This window comes from Schistocerca serialis, chromosome 11, assembly GCF_023864345.2.
Source record: "Schistocerca serialis cubense isolate TAMUIC-IGC-003099 chromosome 11, iqSchSeri2.2, whole genome shotgun sequence".
NCBI classification, from domain to species: Eukaryota; Metazoa; Arthropoda; class Insecta; order Orthoptera; family Acrididae; genus Schistocerca; species Schistocerca serialis.
Window position 1 is genome coordinate 169275292 of NC_064648.1, and position 22940 is coordinate 169298231.

Sequence of the window (22940 nt, forward strand, 5' to 3'; positions counted from 1 at the left end):
TTTGTAAAATATTGGTACGGATCATTTCAGTCCAAAATTATTTCTTTCTTACCAGAATCTCTTGAATATTTTACTGACTGCGAGATCTGAAGGCAAATAACCTCTTTTAGACTTCCCCTTTCCATGGTGGCTCTCTCTGCATTTATATACTTTTTATATCATTCTTAATGGCAATAGTCACCTCCTTTCCTTTTCTTTGGCAACCTCCCTCCTTCATGGAACCTGCTCAATACATAGGATAACCTACGCTCCGACATGCCAGAGAGTCTGTGGAAAGCAGCAGTACAAGCAGGCACTACTTCACCATTCTTTTTTGTAATGGTATACTTGATTGTCACCATTTTCTTCCTTTTTGCATTCCGTGTGTTCAGTACTTCACACTGAGGTGAAGAAACATTAAGAAAAGGTAAATAATGTTAATAAATTTTAACAAACTTATCTTGATCCATTTTATTTAATGAAGTCACATGATGATGAAAGTGGGAAATATCTTCATAGCAGAATTCAACAGCTTTGCATTCTTCCATTTCTTTAGCTTCTGAGGAAGAAACCAGTCCACCATTGTTTTTGACGAAAGGTTCCTCCACGTCAAGTGAACACTTGTCTAGAAGTAAGCTGCCGGTGTGCAGTCTACTATGACATCTAGTTGCAACATTATTCCCACCAGTAAATACTCTTACAACAATTTGTAATGTCACTTGAAGCAACCAGTATACTCCATTATTGTTAACTGCTTGCTGCTGAAAGAGAGCCAGGACACGGGAGTAATCATATTGTATTTGTTGACTTTTGCTGTAACTGTAAGAAAGCATATATTGTGTTTTGCTAAAACCTTACGATTTGGAGTGTTCATACACACAGCAGTAGTTGACTTTTGCTAAAACTTGGTGCAGGGGTTGATGTAAAAGATCAACATAATGCCATTATCACACCTAACTCAATTTTGCATATATCGAGTTTTGAAAAAACACTCCTCATTTACGGTACCACTATCTCGTTCCCTTTTCCTCGTTCATTCACGAATGGTGCATGGAGACGACAAGAGTCAATAAACGTTAGTACGGTAAGAGGTTTAATTTCTCCAATTTTCTGAATTTGGTCATTTTGGGACACATGTAGGCTGACATTATAGAGGGTGAGGCAGGGAATTATCCCTAATTTTACGTTGATATTGCAAAGGGAGAGTGGTGATGGGCTCCTGGGTCACAGCGGCAGTGGACGTTTACATCACTGCTGCCAATAGCTGCAAACATGCTGTGGTCAAACTGCTGTCAAAACCCATTTCTCCAAAAACTGATCTGTAGTTGCAATACATCGTGTTACGCAAAATCTATACCGAATCCTCCCTCAGGACAGCGTTCCCAATTGTGAATTGATTCCATTGCAGGTAGAGAGCTTCTGTCAATGTGGTAGTGTTGTGAAAAAGAGAGTTGGAGAAGAGAGGACTCCTGCAAACACCGAGTGTGTACAGAGGTCAGTGTAGCAGTCTCCTAAACATTCTGCTCGCAACCTCGCATAGTCGCTGGCACTGTCTAGCCGTACTGTGCGTCGCATTCTCCACAAAAACCTTCAATTTTATCTGTATAAAATTATAGTGTACATAGTTCCGCGTAGTCAGCGCGCACACAACTTTCCCACTAGAGTGCACGCCGCTAAGCGCGACAGTGCAGGCGCAGCGCTCGTCCGTCTCTGCACTACGAGATGGCGCTGTCTTAGAGACGAACCAAATTCTGCTTCCGCCGATCCGCGTGCGTATTATTATGTCACTCAGCCAATGAGATTGCTGCTAACGTAGAACCTTTCCTCCTTGCGGATCACACTCGCACAGTGATACCTGAACGCGCAAGGTATTATAACGAGTGTACAGACCTCCGATTAGTCAGTCTGCATTTGTCTGTACCAGTCTATAGTCAAGTTTCAGTCTGCACCTAATAAGATTATCATATTCCTGTACATAGCCAGCTACTCTAAACGTGCAAGTGGCATTTCTATCGTCTGACCTAACGGCAGAAAATAAACACGCCACGATAAGACCACGAGACATATTGCCGACACTCGCCTACTTCGTTAGAGCAACAAGTCAAATAATCTGACGGCGTATGTACCTAAGGTCTTACAGTATGCACACCACAAAAATGGTTATTGCTTAAGAACTGTCACAACAGGACTGGCAAAAATCAACGACAAGCCTGTGACAACTTGACTGAAAATGTTCCTCAAGATACGCACATTTTGTTCAGTGATGAGGCACATTTTCACATTTCCAGATGTGTTAAATAGCACGTGCATTACTCGATTTGTGTGAATCCTGGGGATATTAATGAGAGACCTCTCCACAGTGAAGAGGTCACAGTTTGGCGTGCAATCAGTGCTGAGCAAATCACCGTCAATAGTGAACAGTATGTGAACATGATCCAAAACTTTTTCTTAAATGACAACTTCAATAAATGCATACGAGGCTTGTCTGGTTTCAGCAGGATGGTACCACGGCCCACACTGCTCAATAGTCAATGAATGTTTTGACGGAAATCTTTAGCGATCATCTGATCTCACAGTACGGCAATATTCCGTGGCCTGCACAGTCGGCTGATATAAGTCTGTGCAATTCTTTCTTCTTTCTTTGGGGTTATATCAAAGTCGAAGTTTATAAACAATGTCTAAGGACCCTGCTAACCTTCAAATGGTTCAAATGGCTCTGAGCACTACGGGACTTAACATCTATGGTCATCAGTCCCCTAGAACTTAGAACTACTTAAACCTAACTAACCCAAGGACATCACACAAAACCCAGTCATCACGAGGCAGAGAAAATCCCTGACCCCGTCGGGAATCGAACCCGGGAGCAGGAAGCGAGAACGCTACCACACAACCACGAGCTGCGGATCCCTGCTAACCTTAAGGGATGCTATATGTCTTAAAATAGGCCGTATTTCCCAACAGGTGCTCCACAGAGTGATGCAGAACTTGAGAAATCAGCTGAAACTACGTACTGATGACTGATGTCACTTCTACATCCAGATGGTTACTCTGCAATTCACACTTAAGTGCCCGGCAGAGGGTTCATCGAACCATTTTCATACTACTGCTCTACCATTCCACTATCGAATGGCGTGTAGAAGAAAGGAACACCTAAATCTCTCTGTTCGAGCTCTGATCTCTCTTATTTTATTGTGATGATCATTTCTCCCTACGTAGGCTGGTGTCAACAAAATATTTTCGTATTCAGAAGAGAAAGTTGGTAATTGAAATTTCTTAAATAGATCTCGCCGCAAAGAAAACCGCCTCTGTTTCAGTGAATGGCCCCCCAACTCGTGTATCGTATCAGTGACACTCTCACCCCTATTGCGCGATAACACGAAATGAGCTGCCCTTCTTTGCACTTTTCTTACGTCCTTCGTCAATACTACCTGGTAAGGATCACATACCGCGCAACAATATTCCAGCAGAGGATGGACAAGTGTAATGTAAGCTGTCTCTTTAGTGGGTTTGTCACATCTTCTAAGTGTTCACTGCACTTTATTTAGATAATAAATAAACTAGTAAATAATAGATTTCAGCTATCAGTTGTCCTTTTTAAATTTTATTGGCAGATCTAGATTTAAGCTAGAACTAGCAATTTTCAATGCACTATCATTTTAGATCAATGCACGTAATGCCTGCTGGTCGGGCTTCATCCACAGTTCATCGATCAAAAACGATAGTGCACTGAGAAAGGCTAGTTTCTAGCTGAAATCGAGATCTGCCAATAAAATTTTAAAAAGGACGACTGATAGCTGAAATCTATTATTTACAAGTCAATATAACAGTCGCTGCGTGCAACAGCCTTCTGAATGGAAGGTAACCTAACGTTTTCTAGCATTTATAGTTTTTCTTTTATTAATTTTTATAGTGGGATGATTCCCTGCCCCACTCTGTGTTTGTATCACAACCAGTCAGAGTGTTTAAATATTAGAAGCCCTACAGTGTGTCCACACAATGCCTTCTTTCTGTTCTAATTTGTGTAAGCACTTACATTTTCAACAGCACAAGCATACACGAGTATTTGTGCACACTTAACATATTCGCAATGGAGAACTTGTGTGATACAGTATAGCTTCCCAGATTAAGTGGGGGCCACTTGGGCTTTTTAGCAGAAGAGACAGAACTGGGGCCCCACATTTGCCTTTTGCTGGGTAGTTTGTTGAGATTATATTTTAAGGTGATTTGTGTGTAATGATATCTGCTGATTCCGAACAAAGTGTGCTGAAATTTACAGATGATTATGGACAAAAAGAAGTCATGTGGAAAACCACTTCTAAAAATTATCTGAATAAAAATTTGGTATGTGAAACCCTCAGTGCCAGGTATTACCTGGAAGTTCACAGAAACTAAAAATGAGATAGAAAGTCTCCAGACATATTAATGTAAAGAATAAGGTAAGTCTTGAACTAGGGAACCAGAAAAAGCAGCTCACAAATTATATATATATATATATATATATATATATATATATATATAAAACAAATATGACGACTGGATGAATATTCCTATCGTGAAAACTTTGTAGCACAAGTGAGGAGCCTGGCAAGTGTGCTGCAATACTAAGGTGTTGTTGTTGTTGTTGTTGTTGTTGTTGTCTTCAGTCCTGAGACTGGTTTGATGCAGCTCTCCACGCTACTCTATCCTGTACAAGCTTTTTCATCTCCCAGTACCTACTGCAACCTACATCCTTCTGAATCTGCTTAGTGTATTCATCTCTTGGTCTCCCTCTACGATTTTTACCCTCCACGCTGCCCTCCAATACTAAATTGGTGATCCCTTGATGCCTCAGAACATTTCCTACCAACCGATCCCTTCTTCTGCTCAAGTTGTGCCACTAACTTCTCTTCTCCCCAATCCTATTCAATACTTCCTCATTAGTTATGTGATCTACCCATCTAATCTTTAGCATTCTTCTGTAGCACCACATTTCGAAAGCTTCTATTCTCTTCTTGTCCAAACTATTTATCGTCCATGTTTCACTTCCATACATGGCTGCACTCCATACGAATACTTTCAGAAATGACTTCCTGACACTTAAATCAATACTGGATGTTAACAAATTTCTCTTCTTCAGGAACGCTTTCCTTGCCATTGCCAGCCTACATTTTATATCCTCTCTACTTCGACCATCATCAGTTATTTTGCTCCCCAAATAGCAAAACTCCTTTACTACTTTAAGTGCCTCATTTCCTAATCTAATTCCCTCAGCATCACCCGACTTAGACTACATTCCATTATCCTTGTTTTGCTTTTGTTGATGTTCATCTAATATCCTCCTTTCAAAACACTGTCCATTCCATTCAACTGCTCTTCCAAGTCCTTTGCTGTCTCTGACAGAATTACAATGTCATCAGCGAACCTCAAAGTTTTTATTTCTTCTCCATGAATTTTAATACCTACTCCGAATTTCTCCTTTTGTTTCCTTTACTGCTTGCTCAATATACAGATTGAACAACATCGGGGAGAGGCTACAACCCTGTCTTACTCCCTTCCCAACCACTGCTTCCCTTTCATGCCCCTCGACTCTTATAACTGCCTCTGGTTTCTGTACGAATTGTAAATAGCCTTTCGCTCCCTGTATTTTACCCCTGCCACCTTTAGAATTTGAAAGAGAGTATTCCAGTCAACATTGTCAAAAGCTTTCTCTAAGTCTACAAATGCTAGAAACGTAGGTTTGCCTTTCCTTAATCTTTCTTCTAAGATAAGTCGTAAGGTCACGTGTTCCAGTGTTTCTACGGAATACAAACTGATCTTCCCCGAGGTTGGCTTCTACTAGTTTTTCCATTCGTCTGTAAAGAATTCGTGTTAGTATTTTGCAGCTGTGACTTATTAAGCTGATAGTTCGGTAATTTTCACATCTGTCAACACCTGCTATCTTTGGGATTGGAATTATTATATTCTTCTTGAAGTCTGAGGGTATTTCGCCTGTTACATACATCTTGCTCACCAGATGGTAGAGTTTTGTCAGGACTGGCTCTCCCACGGCTGTCAGTAGTTCCAATGGAATATTGTCTACTCCGGGAGCCTTGTTTCGACTCAGGTCTTTCAGTGCTCTGTCAACTCTTCACGCAGTATCATATCTCCCATTTCATCTTCATCTACATCCTCTTCCATTTCCATAATATTGTCCTCAAGTACATCGCCCTTGTATAGACCCTCTATATACTCCTTCCACCTTTCTGCTTTCCCTTCTTTGCTTAGAACTGGGTTTCCATCTGAGCTCTTGATATTCATACAAGTCGTTCTCTTATCTCCAAAGGTCTCTTTAATTTTCCTGTAGGCGGTATCTATCTTACCCCTAGTGAGATAGGCCTCTACATCCTTACATTTGTCCTCTAGCCATCCCTGCTTAGCCATTTTGCACTTCCTGTCGATCTCATTTTTGAGACGTTTGTATTCCTTTTTGCCTGTTTCACTTACTGCATTTTTATATTTTCTCCTTTCATCAATTAAATTCAATATTTCTTCTGTTACCCAAGGATTTCTACTAGCCCTCGTCTTTTTACCTACTTGATCCTCTGCTGCTGTCACTACTTCATCCCTCAAAGCTACCCATTCTTCTTCTACTGTATTTATTTCCCCCATTCCTGTCAATTGCTCCCTTATGCTCTCCCTGAATCTGTGTACAACCTCTGGTTCTTTTAGTTTATCCAGGTCCCATCTCCTTAAATTCCCACCTTTTTGCAGTTTCTTCAGTTTTAATCTACAGGTCATAACCAATAGATTGTGGTCAGAGTCCACATCTGCCCCTGGAAATGTCTTACAATTTAAAACCTGGTTCCTAAATCTCTGTCTTACCATTATATAATCTATCTGATACCTTTTAGTATCTCCAGGGTTCTTCCATGTATACAACCTTCTTTCATGATTCTTAAACCAAGTGTTAGCTATGATTATGTTGTGCTCTGTGCAAAATTCTACCAGGCGGCTTCCTCTTTCATTTCTCTCCCCGAATCCATATTCACCCACTATGTTTCCTTCTCTCCCTTTTCCTACACTCGAATTCCAGTCACCCATGACTATTAAATTTTCGTCTCCCTTCACAATCTGAATAATTTCTTTTATTTCATCATACACTTCTTTAATTTCTTCGTCATCTGCAGAGCTAGTTGGCATATAAACTTGTACTAATGTAGTAGGTGTGGGCTTCGTATCTATCTTGGCCACAATAATGCGTTCACTGTGCTGTTTGTAGTAGCTTACCCGCATTCCTATTTTCCTATCCATTATTAAACCTACTCCTGCATTACCCCTATTTGATTTTGTGTTTATAACCCTGTAGTCACCTGACCAGGAGTCTTGTTCCTCCTGCCACCGAACTTCACTAATTCCCACTATATCTAACTTCAACCTATCCATTTCCCTTTTTAAATTTTCTAACCTACCTGCCCGATTAAGGGACCTGACATTCCACGCTCCGATCCGTAGAACGCCAGTTTTCTTTCTCCTGATAACGACATCCTCTTGAGTAGTCCCCGCCCGGAGATCCGAATGGGGGACTATTTTACCTCCGGAATATTTTACCCAAGAGGACGCCATCATCATGTAATCATACAGTAAAGCTGCATGCCCTCGGGAAAAATTACGGCTGTAGTTTCCCCTTGCTTTCAGCCGTTCGCAGTACCAGCACAGCAAGGCCGTTTTGGTTAGTGTTACAAGGCCAGATCAGTCAATCATCCAGACTGTTGCAGGGGCAACTACTGAAAAGGCTGCTGCCCCTCTTCAGGAACCACACGTTTGTCTGGCCTCTCAACAGATACCCCTCCGTTGCGGTTGCACCTACGGTACCGGCTATCTGTATCGCTGAGGCACGCAAGCCTCCCCACCAACGCGGGGGGAGGGGGGGGGGGGGGGGGGGGGGGGGTGAGAGCCAGGCTGAACAGTAAGAAGTCTTAATGTCTGGTATGACTATACTTTGCTACCCGAAATCACAGGAACGAACCTGTGGAACATCACATTTTCTCAATACGGGCTGAGGTACTACATGTCATGCTTATCATTCAGACAGCTTTCTTGCTTCGCTGACTTAAGTAGCAACCCTCTGCAGTCTGAGGGCTCTGAATTACAGTGTGCAATATGGTGGTGTGTAACGTAAGACACTGCGTCAGTGTGTGTGAAACAGTGTGCTGTAATCAAGTTTCTAACCACAGAAAACGTGGCTCTAATTGAAGGCCATAGAAGAATGGTGGTGAATATGACGAGACGATTGTACTGACGCCAGTAATGTGCAACATTGGGTTGTTTGTGCTTGTAATGAAGGAAACTGTGGTGCTGACCTCAACTTGTTACCATTTGATTTTCATCTGTTTCCAAAACTTCAACAACACCTTTGAGGACTTCACTGTGACAGTGATTCTGTGCTGCAAGCAGAGGTGAGGTTGTAACTGTGTCGACGTAATCCAACATCCTACAGCGATAATATCAACGAACTGCTCTCTCGTTGGGAGAAATTTGTTCATCCCCGTGGTGAAAATAATGACAAATAAATATGTAGAAACGAAGAAAAAAGATTTAAAATGTTAATAAAGTCTGTTTTATTTAAAAAAGCTTAAAGAGAAAAAAAAGGAAAAAAGAAGAAAAAAAAGGAGGCGGCTATACTTCAGCATGCCCTTGTATTTCCATCTGCCTGATGACACACACTGAAAAATGACAATGACTTCTGTATTTTTGTGACGGCTTCAGATTCTTCATCACTACAGTGACCTACAATAGACTTGCTAAAAGGGGAACAAGTTTGAAGTTCGTTTTGAAGCAAACAGTGTTTGGCATACAGGCAACTATTATTTTTCTCCCTCTCCCTCTTTTAGCTGTGTCTTCCCACAAACTGCTAACCACTTTTGAGAAACTTTTTTTAATAGCGGTTACTATTACTGTATCTAAAATGTTACAATTATGCAGTCAAAATCCATCTACTGCAGAATATGAACAAACTGCAGAATATGAACAAACTGTCTCCGTTTTCCGTAACTGCAATACTACTGAATTGTGGAGATAAAACAATCTCCAGTGTTGTTTTATAGGAAAACAAAGAGGTTGCCGAGTTTAAAATATTCTTTATTCGACAAATTCAAAATATTAGGTTAGAAATAAGTGTGCTGTCTATACGATATTCAAGTTTTGAGGATGTGGCCATTTGCCACTAACAGTTTGCCAGCCCCTAGTGCAGGCATGGGCTTGTTTTAGTGATTCACAAGACCTGATTCACACACTACTGCATCTCGCAAGCCACCAGCTTTTCATGTGACACTGAGCAACACTCCTAATGCATTAGGTCGAAACCATAGCGGCCGTCTCGTTACGTTTACAGGGCAGTGCACCAATACGAATGCCACCCCTTTGCCGAAACACTACACCGACAAATTATGCCTCGAAAATCACATTTTTTTTTTAGAGTAAATTGATTTTACGTTCACCCCATCTTCAGATGTTTACAGTTATTAGCACATTGTGAACATTGTTTCTTTACATATGACGTTTCACAACAACTGTCCTCATGACTCCCATTAAACATTCTGCAGTGCCGTTAGTAAGGAAAGAAGTTCCACAACATGTAAATAAATGTAAACATCTGAAGAAGCAGTGCCAAGTATTTTTAAATGTCATAATGGAAGAATGAATGCCTATAAAAGCAACTATTTGCAGCTAATTCATTGTAAATACCTTCAATTTCATTGCAGTGTTCCAATACGTCCACAATGGAGAATAATTATTTATTAACGTTAAAAGGAGAAAGAACAGAAAAATAAAATACAGCAATGAGATAGGCAGTCCCTGTCTCCATGAAACTAGGGAGTAAGTTTGTGATTTTTGGCCACAGCAGATCATCAGTATATTTGAAAATTCACGTGTTAATATCCACAAACACTATCAGCAAGCATTTTTTAAAATGTATCTCCGCAAATACATTTGATGACTGGTCATATATACGCAGGTTTTTCTGTACCACTAAATAAATTAAGCCATCATTTCTTTGTTCATTTCAAAAAGTTTAAAAGTCAAATCATCTAACTGTTGCTACCCTGTGAATCAAGTGTGTTACCCACTATCGCTGTAATTATTTTATTATTTGTCTACCGTGGTAATGACTTAGTTTTTCACACACAGTGGAGATTGCTATCCAAAAAGACACAATGGAAGTCCACCTTAAAACTTCACTTCTGCATATTTCTACATTTTTTTATAATTTTAATCATTTTACAATTATGACTGCAGGTTTTCATACATTAGAAAATATTGTCATACAGCAATTTACCGTACAACAGTCTGTGGAAGTTGCATCAAGTTGTACAGCAGCTTGTACACAGGTGCATTTGCGCAACCTAACATGATAAGAATAATTATTAGCTTCTGTTGTAATCAGTATTTTACAATAACTTAAGAGAAAAGTGTTTAGGATTCTTTTATTGACACATAACAGGAATTGTGCTGTAGTTAAAATACACGAATAATGTTAAGAAGTACATGAACACACTAGCGACACCTGTTGGTGCCAATTATCAATTTTCCAGCCAGTATTGGCCACCACCTGCCCGTCTAGCGGTGCCCTGGCTGGAATGAAGTACACAGTAGTGTACGATACAGGTTGCGAGCATGTGGCAAATTACTCTGTACAATGTGGTTTTAGCCTCAACTTGCCGACGCATCGTCCATCTCGTCCACACACATTTTAGGAAAGAGTACTTGTACAGCTGGCATAGGACACATGCAATAACATTCTATCGACATATTTTGTAACACAGTTTTGCTATTATGATGCACCAACTACTATACTTAATTGTATCTCTGCATAATTTAACACTATATGAATGCATTCACAGATCTGAACACGGTAACTACATTTACCGAAACCAGTAATCGGCAAAGGTCGTTTACAAACGATCTCGGCTCAGAACCTCACCTTCTCAGAAGTAATTAATACAGATCGCCCCTTACCAGTTGACACGAATAAGCTATTTAGAAGTCCGAATGGCTCTAACGTAACATATATCAGCTGCACTACAAGGAAGCCGAACCAGAAAAACTGAATTACGAATAACAGGGGTGGGTAAAATGTGAAAGCCTCCCTCTCCGTCCCACAAATTTCTTCGTACATCAGACTGACATCAATCACGGGCCGGATCCAGTCTGTGGCCAGTTGATTGCTGCCCGTGCCCTAGTGTGTAGGATTCACGTTTGAAGGTTATAGGTAGGCAAGACATTGCCGCTACAGCCTTACGAGTGTAGAAGATGTATGATAATATATCAGTGTCGACAAGGTTTTGAGAAAGAGAGCTCCTGCACTCACCCCTTCTTGAATTTCATGAGATTTTTATGCTGACAGACAGCAAAGAGTCTCATTAATTAAGGGTAAACGTATATGTTATACAGCAGTCTGCAGTGGCTAAGCCACGAATTTTCATTACACGCATTTCATTCTCCAGATGTAGCATATAAATGCAGTCCAAAATTAAAGACATTACTGCAAACACATGCTCACCAGTCTTAATAATAAAAAATTGGGGAAAACAATAAAAAATAGAGCTGCACTTGTCTTCCAAACACGGTTAGTGTTTGGACAAACTCTCACAGCTCTTTATGTAAACTGGCATGATTACATCATTGCAAAACATTTATTCCTTTCTAGAGTACTCGTTGGAATTTGAAAAAACATCAGCACTAAAAACAATCTGAACTAGTCATGACAACGAATTTGGCATGGAAAGTAGCAAATAATATGATAACACAAAAAAGTTCGACTACATAGGTAGCAGCGCAAACAATATTTGAAAGAAAATTTCTGCTTAACAGTTTCAAATACATGGTATAATTTTTGAATAGCTATTCAGATATATATATATATATAACTTATTAATTGTGTCTATACATTTACCAGTTCTTTGAGGCTTGTGTTAATAACAGTTACGTCAAGCTATAGTAGATGTAGTAAAGATAGCAAAGAAATGTCCGATTCTCTGTATCTTTAGACATTATAATAAACTGATCTGCTCTGAAATTGGAAAAAAATGTAAGTTTGCAACATAAAGAAGCACTAATGAGAGTTTCAACAAATCATTTTCTCAGAGAAAAACTATTATTTACACCATAAATAAACCATCCTAGTTGACACAACTGTAGAAACTACTTTTTTGGTGACAAAAAAATTGTGTTCACATGTAACTACACATGCATGACACTGAACCCCAGTCACAAACACTCCATGAAGTGAGCACACATTGGTAACGAGCAATACTCAATCGTGGAAAGACGAAACAGCAGCAACAAACGAATGAAATTTGATTAGAAATGAATAAGAAACACCTTCACTCGGTGTTTATAGACTGACTGTAGGTGGCAATATCAAAATAAGATCATACATATATTAGACACATCACTTTCTTGGGAAGAAAGTACAACAAATAGTGTCCCATTAATACCATACATATAAAACAACTGACATACTTCATTTTTATGCCATCATATTCTTAAAACACAAGTAGAAAAAAAGATGCATGTGACTATCTGCAGATGTTATACCAAATGTAAAAAGTCTGCATTGATAGATGGGCAGAAATACATCAGTTCTTTTGTTTTTAAGGTGGGGGAGAGAGTGTACAGCAAGTTTGGTTTCACGATTTTCATCACTTAGTATTTAACAGCTTTTCATGTTTCTGCAGCAAATCCAGCTTCCACTGAAAAATCTTACTTCTTCACACTTTCAAAATGGCTCTGAGCACTATGGGACTTAACTTCACACTTTCATAATAGGGTCCTCACACCAGGTGAACTCCCAGTTTCTTAAGGAACCTAAAAATGACTCGTACCCTGCTTTTATCCTGCTATTTCTATAATTTCTGACTGGATATTTGCACGGCTCTTCCCCAACAGCAGACAACTGTATCACCCGCAGAGAGTCTGATGCTACCATTATTATCGCCTACAGGTCACTAATATATAACACGTACAGTCAAGGTCACAACACTTCCATTTAACACCTCTAAAGCCACTTCTGCATCTTTCATTAACTCACCATCCAAGGCAATATCATGCATCCTCACTACCAAGGAATTCTCAATAAAGTCACAAATTTTGCATGTCTACTGATGTAATCTTAGTTTTGGTAACAATAACTAGTGAAGTACAAAGTTTAACACTTTTCGGAAGTCTAGAATTACTTCAGTTAACAGGCTGCCTTGGATCCATAGTTCTCAGAATGTCCTGTGATGAGAGTGCAAGTCGCGTTTTGAATGCACATTTTTCTCTGAATCCGTGCTCATTACTGTAGTGGCGGTCTTTCGGTTGAAGATGCCTTATTAAATTTGAGCTTGCACTCCACTAACGTGTCATATAAAATCTGATAAACACCGTGTGAATGGCTTACCATGCACATGAATACTGCACATATTTCAATATCTTACATACACTCTGAATCATACTACATATAACAAAATAAAAATGAGGAGCAAAGGTAAACTCAACTGGTTTCTAACCTCTGCTATACAAAAATCTGAATTTCCAATGAATCTTATATAACAAACTGCCTATTGGCTTCTGTCTCGGGTTCTTCGGCCGACGTTCATCTAATGATTTTTCTGATGTTTCGCCAGCACGAGTGGCTGGCATTGTCAAAGCTTCACCCTCCATTGCCGGTGGTGAACTGGAGCCGAGCTCGCGGGCGCAGACTATATGTACCTGGCGCGCCAACGTCCGAGGGCTTCTCCGCGGTCATTTCCGGTGCCAATAGGCAGTTTGTCAACAAGTGGCCACGAAAGCCTTAACAATTTTGAATCTTATGTAAGCTAGGAAATGAAACGTCAATTTTCTGTCAAAGTTTTGGCAAGGAACAATGACCTGTTCGTAACATCTATCACACATTACACTTAAGTGACACAATTAACTGTGTGCCAGCTAGATACTTCAGAAGTGCTTCAAGAATGAAGACACAACACAACACACTGTATTGAATGTTACAGAATTTAGCTTTTAAAATTACAATGAAGTTCTTCTGAAATTACTACACTCTAGTGCTTTCACCGAAAGAGTAACTGCCAACTACAGAAACAGATAAATCAGCAACTTAAATTCTTTCTTCTATTCACCAATGCCATAAAGTGTAGTACTGTGGAGTCACAAGATTCACAACTCCTTGATTTCTGTCTTAATTCACTGTGAAGAATGTGTTTCAGTTTAAGAATAATAGTGGTATTCACAATGGGAAGATTAATGTTAGTTCTAATACCCTACCCTCCACTGCATGTAGCTTTTGCTCACAAGAGAGGGACGTAGGCAGCTTTCAAAATCTCTGAAAATCTATTTGGGGAAATAGATTTACGGCACACAACATATGTATTTAAATTCGACTAAAGTTACTTATGTTTACAACTACTCCTGGAACAAAGGTACACTGTTTAATAAAAGTGAGTAAAGAAATATATGTAGTCTAACTTTTACTATTGTGAACAATTTGCTGTACAAACAAGGCAATCCGCAATCGTAACATTTATCAAGAATGCAATGTACATCATTCGTGATGCATTACCAAGTACAAAATGCAGCAAAACAAATAAATGAATGCACAGCGATAAATCGAGCAAAACCAATTACAAAACGGTGGTATGTCACAAGAGTTACTTATAAATTATAGAGCACAGCAATCAGTCGTGTTTTTTTTTTTCAAATTTTATTATGCAAATCAAGATTTTGGCTAGCACCTAGCCATTATCAATGCTAAAAAATACAAGAAGTCCATGGTCCGGTGGGACAATAAAAAGTTACAACTCTTGGCACAACAAGTGGCTTATATATTAGATTACATACCACTATTTTTTTAATCTCGATGCATGTTAGTTCCCTGTTATTCGGGCATCAGTCAACGTTCTTTGAATACTACTGTATAAAGAAGGTCGGCTGTGTGGAGAACTCATTGATTGGTTGTATGGCCTCCTCTATATGAACTACATATATAACATTTAAAGGAAAGTAAAAAACATCAAATCTGCATGGGAATTACAGAAAATAACCCATAAGTAAGAAAATTTCCAAGTTCACTCCTTGTGAGCCAGTTGTTTTATTCTTTAAACATATGTAACAGCAGACGGGTAAAACCTTTTCTTAAAATTTGTTTGTAAGACACAAGGAGGCATATGCTGTATGCAACTCTTCGAATTGATCTGATTTACATGTTTTTATCTTTGTATTATTTTTTCTTTATTTAAGCATCATGGCAGGTACAAAAGAGAAGAGAGTACTTGAAATTATCAATTTCAAGCTTGACAACGACGCCATAATAACTAAGGCAGACAAAGGGGAAACAATTGTGATCGTTGCAAAAGATGTGTATATTGCTAAAACTCTAAAATTCTTTGAAGATAATAATATTAAGAAAATCGATAAGGATGTAACGTCTGAAGCTCAGAAGAAATTGCTTGCTCAGTTAAAAACTTGCAGTGAGATAATATCACCAAAGGGAGGAACAGAGGCTAAAGGTTATTAACCCCCTGGCACCCACACTTAGGGCACAAATAAAGGTACACAAAGAAGGCTATCTGATACATCCTGTGGTGCACGGTAGTAGGAGTACTTTCTGTAAGGCAGCTGGAAAATGCTTGTGGTTTCTTAAAACTCATTATAAACTCTGTAAATAATTTTCCATTAAAAATAGTTTCAAACTTATTAATAAAATCGGAAATACACCAATAACTGATCAAATGAAATTTGTTTCTCTTGGTATAGTCAACTGATACACAAACATACCAATTGATAAAACTGTGCAGGTCATTCAGCGTAATTTAATGGAACAAAACAAGCTTTCTACGAGGGAAGTAGATGAATTCATTGGGCTACTTACCACAAATGTTGAAATTTAACTACTTTAAATTTAACAGGGACACTTATTCCCAAAAAGACAGCCTGAGTATGGGGAGATCAATTTGTGGAATGCTCACTGACATCTGTATTAATTATCTAGAAAACAGATTCTTTTCTGAAAATGCTTCGTTGGCAGACAAAATTGTATACTACTTTACATATGTAGATGACACACTGCTGCTAATACAGGGTAACGATGATGTCATTAACACTATAGTAGATAAATTTAATAACTCGCACCAAACGATTAAATTTACATGCAAGACTGAAATAAATAATTTGGAATGAAAATGGCAGACACACATTTGGTATCTTTCGCAAAGAGACCGATGGCATTGTGAATTTCACTTCAAACCAGCCAGTTCAATATAAAAAGGCATTTTTTAATTTTGCTATCAATTGGTTGTTCAATATTCCATTGCCGAAAGACGAACACGGTGATGAATTGGCAACAATAAAGCACACTGCAAAAGTGTATAACTATCCACACGACTTTGTAGGTACTTCGTAAGGAGTCATTCCTTACCCTCTCCCTTAAAACCCACATCCTTTCGTCTTTCCCTCTATCCTGATGAAGCAACCGTGGGCTGCGAAAGTTTGAATTTTGTGTGTGTGTGTTTGTATGTCTATCAACATACCAACGCTTTCGTTAGGTAGATTACATCATCTTTGTTTTTAGATATATAAATATAAACAAATTTAGACACCCACCTCCATACAAAACAACGAAAAAACCGACATCACAAAACTCCCCAAATACCACTAAATACAATATCATCTGGAATCGGACACTTCCCTTGACCTATATAGCTCAACAGCAGCTCCCGATCCCATAAATTAGGATCAAACACTTCCTTGGCCTATATAGCTCAATAACATCTCCAGATACCAATATCAACATACACAGCCACACATTGGGATCGAACACTTCCCTTGACCTGTGCATTGTTAATTTTATCCGTCATATCCATTCCTGAACAAAAACAACAACTGATTTATTTTACTAAAATTACCACACGACGTACAGCGAAGAACACTAAATTACCCTTCACACAAAGTCGTTAACTCAATGAAACGAATTCCACTACAAACACAGCCAACACTAACAATTCTAGATAATGAGCAAAAGTAAATCGAGCCCACTACGCCACACAAACGAAAACCCTGAACATACCACCAGAGAGCACAGCAAACCACAACACGACATCTACAAACACGCCACACTCACAAACCAAACTCCGTGCCGTCATGACGTCACACACGACAACACACTTATGTCGTCACGGGTCAAAGCCGACACGTGGGATCGGACGCTTCTGTCAACCCGGCTCTTGCAATACTGGCCATAGGTTGGGCAGAAACCTGTCCAACCAAATGAAAATGATACGCTGATCTAAAAACCTGAATTGTTAGTCCTGGCATTAACAATCTGCTTCAAAATGGAAAATCCAGGATTAAATTTAACAATATTATGAAATGGAAAGTTGCTACTCACCGTATAGCAGAGATGTTGAGTCGCAGATAGACACAACAGAAAGACTTGTCACAAATAAAGCTTTCTGCCAGTAATGCCTTCGTCAAAAACAAACAACTGGCATCCATTTTTGGCAAAGGCCTTACTGGCCAAAAACTTTATTTGTGACAGTCTTTTTGCTGTCCCTATCTGCAACTCTCCATCTTCGCTACATGGTGAGTAGCAACTTTCCTTTTCATAATATATTTTATTAACACCATATATGTAAATATAAACTCCACAGCATCTTTATCAGTGTGACATGTGCATTTGCAAAATAAAGGTTCATATTGTGGTATTTAAATGAGTAAGTAACACTGGACATATGAAACAAATGCACGAATTTTCAATATGAAAGTCACAAGTTTGAGTGTCCACAAGTAAAGGAGAAATGGCTGAATCTCCTCGTTTAATACTTGAAAATGTGGTGATTTAACTTGCTAACTGGTCCAACAAACACTTAAATAGAAACAGGATTCTCCTGCGAGCAGATGTGTTTTTACTGCAGGCACACTTTTCATGCAAATCTTGTATTAGTAATTAGTAACTTCAATTATGTACCTCACAAGTTTGGCCAATATTGGTAAAATTGTGTAATGGACACCCCCTCCTTCCCTGCGACTTTTTATTGTTATGTAATATATATGTACGTAATATTCATCAAAGTACTCATCAGAGACTCGTCCATCATCATCAGACTACATTACAGATCAATCTGCGTCCACAAAATTTATGGCAATATATTGAATGAAACACAGTGTTTAACATTTCTTGCTGTCTAGCCAGATAACAACTCAAAATGGAGTCAACACCAAGCAAGAAACTAATTCTTGATGAGCTTACAAACACTCCCATTGATTAACTACAGACAAGAATGTTGGGTTATTTTGCTTTATTTTCACTCAATGTCACCTTATGGAATTATCGCTTGTGCAGTGTTAATTAAGTAAATAAAGCGTTTGTACAGCAGAAGCAATCAGTAAGAATACTGTGTAAAATATACAATTGTGCATTTTTCAGAGACCTTCTCACAGAACTTTGAATTCATACACACCCCTCGCAATTTACGTTAAGACTGTGATAATCCAAGCACAATTCGGTAGAACCAATAGTTCAGCACACACAGAAATTTTCCTGTATTTTTAGCTCTGTGTGGTTGTTAGTACTGTCAGGCATCTGAACTGTTCAGTGTAGTGCCTCGTCAGTAAATCTGTCCGCTACACTGAGCAATTATATTAACAGAAATTTAGCTATTGAAGAAGAGCTGACTGATGATGTGATATGCATCTCCGCTATATGGTGAGTGGCAAGTTTCCTTTTCGTAGTACTGACATCAAAAAGTGTTTTTAGTCTACAGGACTAGAAACAGAGTGATGCTGAAGAAATGCATATATCTCATATGTCTTAGGCTGAGGCTTCAGAAGCCTTGAACACTTTTGCGAAACTCGCTGAGAGTAGCAAATAATACAACACTTCGTAAGTTACGAATCTGCATATCTTAAAAAATAATTTTTGTAAAAGAAGAGCGGAATCCAAGAAATAAGTTAGCATATCTGCAATATCCCAGAAAGGTTCAGAGGAAAATTTCAGGTAAATCATCAGTGATGAATATCACTGACACATTCCAAGTCCTTGACAACATAAAGTCTGTGGTGTTGCTAAACAGACCGATTTCAATTAAACTACACCAGGTTTTTTGGTAACACTTTACTAACTAGCTTGTTCTTGACATATTTCAAAACCAAGGCTCTTATTTTATTTCATGACTGGCGAACAAAAACTTGTTTATTATGTATATTGAACTTTTCTAAAGCTTTGCCCCTATGAGTGATTTAATAGAATAGTATAGTATTCAATTTATAATTCAATCTTGTTTTAAGAGAAAAGTAAAACTTTTAATGTTTTTGATACTGTAATTTCTCGTCATATTCAGTATGCAACAGTTACTTGTTTTCCTATGTTAAAGCTATAGGTTCTGCTTATATAACTTTTTAAAACCACAAAAAATAAATCTTGATAATTCAGTACTGACAGATCTGCAAGTGTGCCAGATTACCAAATTTATAACGTATCTTACTCCTTGATGGTTTTTGTTGCTGATAAGGAAGATCAGTTTCAACTGGACTGTGATGTAAAGAGTCACAATACATAAATACAATTTTCATGTCGACTTTGCCTCCTTGGCCAGGGTGAACAAGGGAGTTATACACCTGGGTGGGAAGATGTTCTATAAACTCCTGTCTAATAAAGCAGAAATTGGGAATACTACCTGTTTACAAGAAAATTAGAAACCTACCTCATCAGCTACACTATTTTTTTACAAATCACCTGAATATCTAGATTCAGGGATTGAAATGTTCCGTTAGCTTCATGACTAATAGCTGCATTTGTAATAAAGCTGTATGTGCAGTGGCCAGTGAGAGACATATCATATGTCAAGCTGTAGGATGAGAACAGAATCGCTGGTGAAATTCTGTACCGACTAAGAACAATAGAGAATGGAGAATAATTCCTGTACATCACATAATAAATGGCCAGTTTGGCTGCCATTAAATCTATTATTAGAAAGACGTATGACATGTAATAATTTACTACAAGATTAAAAAAAAAAAAAAAAAAAAAAAAAAAAAAAAAATTATGAAAAATGTAAAAATATTTTCTTTGAAAAATACTAATTTTTAATCATTTTGCTGTGCGTAAGATGAACATGGAAAATAAATCTCACAGACAAAAATTGTAGAGCACTGTCAACATCACTTGCATCAGTCAGTCACCTCCCTGTTAAATCATCAATGAACAGGCTAGTAAGTTAGGACAGTCAAACAATAGTCCTACAAGAAGTAGGTATGCTTGCTAACTCTACGCAGCCTTGTTTTATAATAGCAATAACTACCTGTTAAGTACCACATAAAGAAAACTAATTTTTCAATGAACCAACAATCTTGCTAGAAAAATTAATGCCTTATACACACAAAACGAAACTTTCTATAAAACAACTACCTATGACACATGCAGCATCAAGTCTAGGCCTATAGTTTCATTATCGTAAAAAAAAAAAAAAAAATGTACCTATTACACTTTTGGATACTACCCACTCTCTTTAATTCTGAGCTTCAATGGATGAAATTAAAATATTATGTATAAACAACACAGCCATTAACAAATAGGTCTCACACTGGAAATATGATCAAATTTACGTAATAAAAACACAGCTACAAGTACAACCTCAAGAATGAGCTAGTGAGAAGAAAGAAAAATACAATAGAAAATTGGACTAAAGGAACTAATATAGTCGACCAAACTGGAAACGCTGGGCAAAATTTGATTCTTGTGGGCAGCATTAGGCCGTATGTACAAGGCTATCCACTGCATGTATAAGACATAGCAAGAACTTCGCATAACCTAACCCCAGGAACGGCTGAAAGTGGCCACAAAAGACAAGGACGTACGGTATGGAAATACCGGTTATCAGCTGGTATTTATAAAAGTGTTGGCACCTTTTACACTAGCTGTACTTCTGACGACCTACTTCTGTGTAGTTTGCTGTCGTGAAACATCAATATCTATCGAGGGATTATTTATGACGTCTTGAACAGGTCTACATACGACGCAACGGAAAGTAATTATCGTTCATTCGTTAAGAGATGCACTCTAGTGCAAATTTCACCCTATACTGCAACCATTGTTTACACAAACAATTACTGGAAGTATAGTAAGTGCTCTAAAGCGTTTTGTAACGTGGCACTTTTTTCCTTGCAAGCACACTGCTCAACGTCTGATCATAACCGCAACTGCAGCTACGAAAGCATTACATTCCATACACACAGTGTGTGAATGTCAGTAGACGACAAGGCAGAGTTTTATGCGGTACTGACAAAATGGCATTATTGTAAGACATAGGCTACTACGTAACGAGAAAATTACGGAACATCTTAGATGCCCACTTTGTTTGTTTTCACATAGGAAAATACGTTCTGTAAGATATAATTACGAATGTAAGTGAAGAACTGAGCAGTTTATTTGTAGAATGCATGTATTCCTCAAACTGAAGTGTTGTTTTGACGCAGGCCATTGGCGTTTCAAGATGTGCCATGTAGTTCAACAGGTTACCGCTGCTGACCTAAGTTCGAACTTAGTAACACTCCTATACAATCTAAAATACACCAAAATTCCACAGCAGTAATAAATGCAACGGTAATTAGTCATATCTGGAACGAAATACAAATAAAAATAATAATAAATGAATGTGGTACGTGTAAAAAACTGTGCAGCAGTGCCCAGTATACTCATCTTTAAACGACAGAATTTGGGTATTTCCTTATTTTATTTTTTTATTTTGCACAATTATCTAACCCTGCAAATACATAAAACTTAAAGGCAACAAGTGATCCATTTTCCTGCGCAGAGTAAGTATAAATATTACTCAGTCAACGTTACGTCAATTTAGAAAACGATTACAATTAAAGAACAAATACTTGCGTAGATTGAAAATGATGTAATCGGCTCAAAAACTAACAAATCAACACATAATCTACAATTCCAGTAACACACTACAGCCAAACGCATTCCTTTGTGGACAAGGACCTTCCCGACTCACCCTGTGAAATTCTCCGCTGCTCCTGTATTTTCGTCACTTTGGTGTGTTACAACTGTACAGATTCATCGGAAACGAAAGATGCACACTTTCCACTAAGAAAAATACCCACTCCGGCGACAAAATGTCAGTCAGTATTTCACATTACGAGAAAATGGATGACAAGACGCATCCAAATATCATCCTTACGAAGATACCACGCACTGCACTTTGATTACAAGTGCACATAGCTCGTAGCCACTCAAGTTGATGGACGCTGTGAATAAATGCGGGAAGACTACCCAATCAATGCACACGGCGGCCATCTTGATGGCGTCGCGCGGGATGCTAGAGACAAACGACTACCAGATCAGCGTCAAATAAATAACACCACAGTTTTACCGAAGCTCTTGTAACACTCCAACTACAAATACTTGTGTATGTGATATTGTATTGTTTTCCACTATCAAATACGTAGCAACTTCAGGATTAATTTCACTAAGATAGAAAAACTTCTTTCCACAAAGCTTGTCGACCGCTTCCGACGACGAACAAAAACGTTCTATTTTTCCATTGGTCATACCCCCACCACGACCACACCTCGCCGACCACCAAGACGAGTCAGGAAGTGTGTGTGTCAAGTAAATTAATTTTAAAGGGCGAAACGATGTTTCCAATAACACCAAAATTCCAATAGAAGGATTTAAATCAACACTCCCTGTGAATTAAATTCCAACTGGTACCGTGAATGCTTCCTCTCTTTCTAAAATATGTGACGTTTGCATACATTTAGCTGCTGAGACATCGGCTGACACTTATTGATTTCATATATTTAGACGAAAATAGAGTAATGGCTCGGCTGAGGTCGACGGTTTCATAACGCGAATATTTTACTGTACGTCTAGCTGTAAAAGTGTTCCGTAAGTAGAGCCTAGCAGCTGTTTTCTGTTAGTTCTATATCGCAAAACAGCAGACGACAAAGCAAATAAT

General features: G+C 38.5%; 1 protein-coding gene across 1 annotated transcript in view; it reads right to left on the reverse strand.

Annotated features, from left to right (window-relative positions):
- Nucleotides 1–22481, reverse strand: part of LOC126427254 (zinc finger MYND domain-containing protein 11-like) — a gene marked incomplete in the record, with an annotated part of 213101 nt that extends 190620 nt beyond the window's left edge. The window contains 1 exon segment of the mRNA XM_050089512.1: nucleotides 21975–22481.
- Nucleotides 22482–22940: the final 459 nt, after the last annotated feature.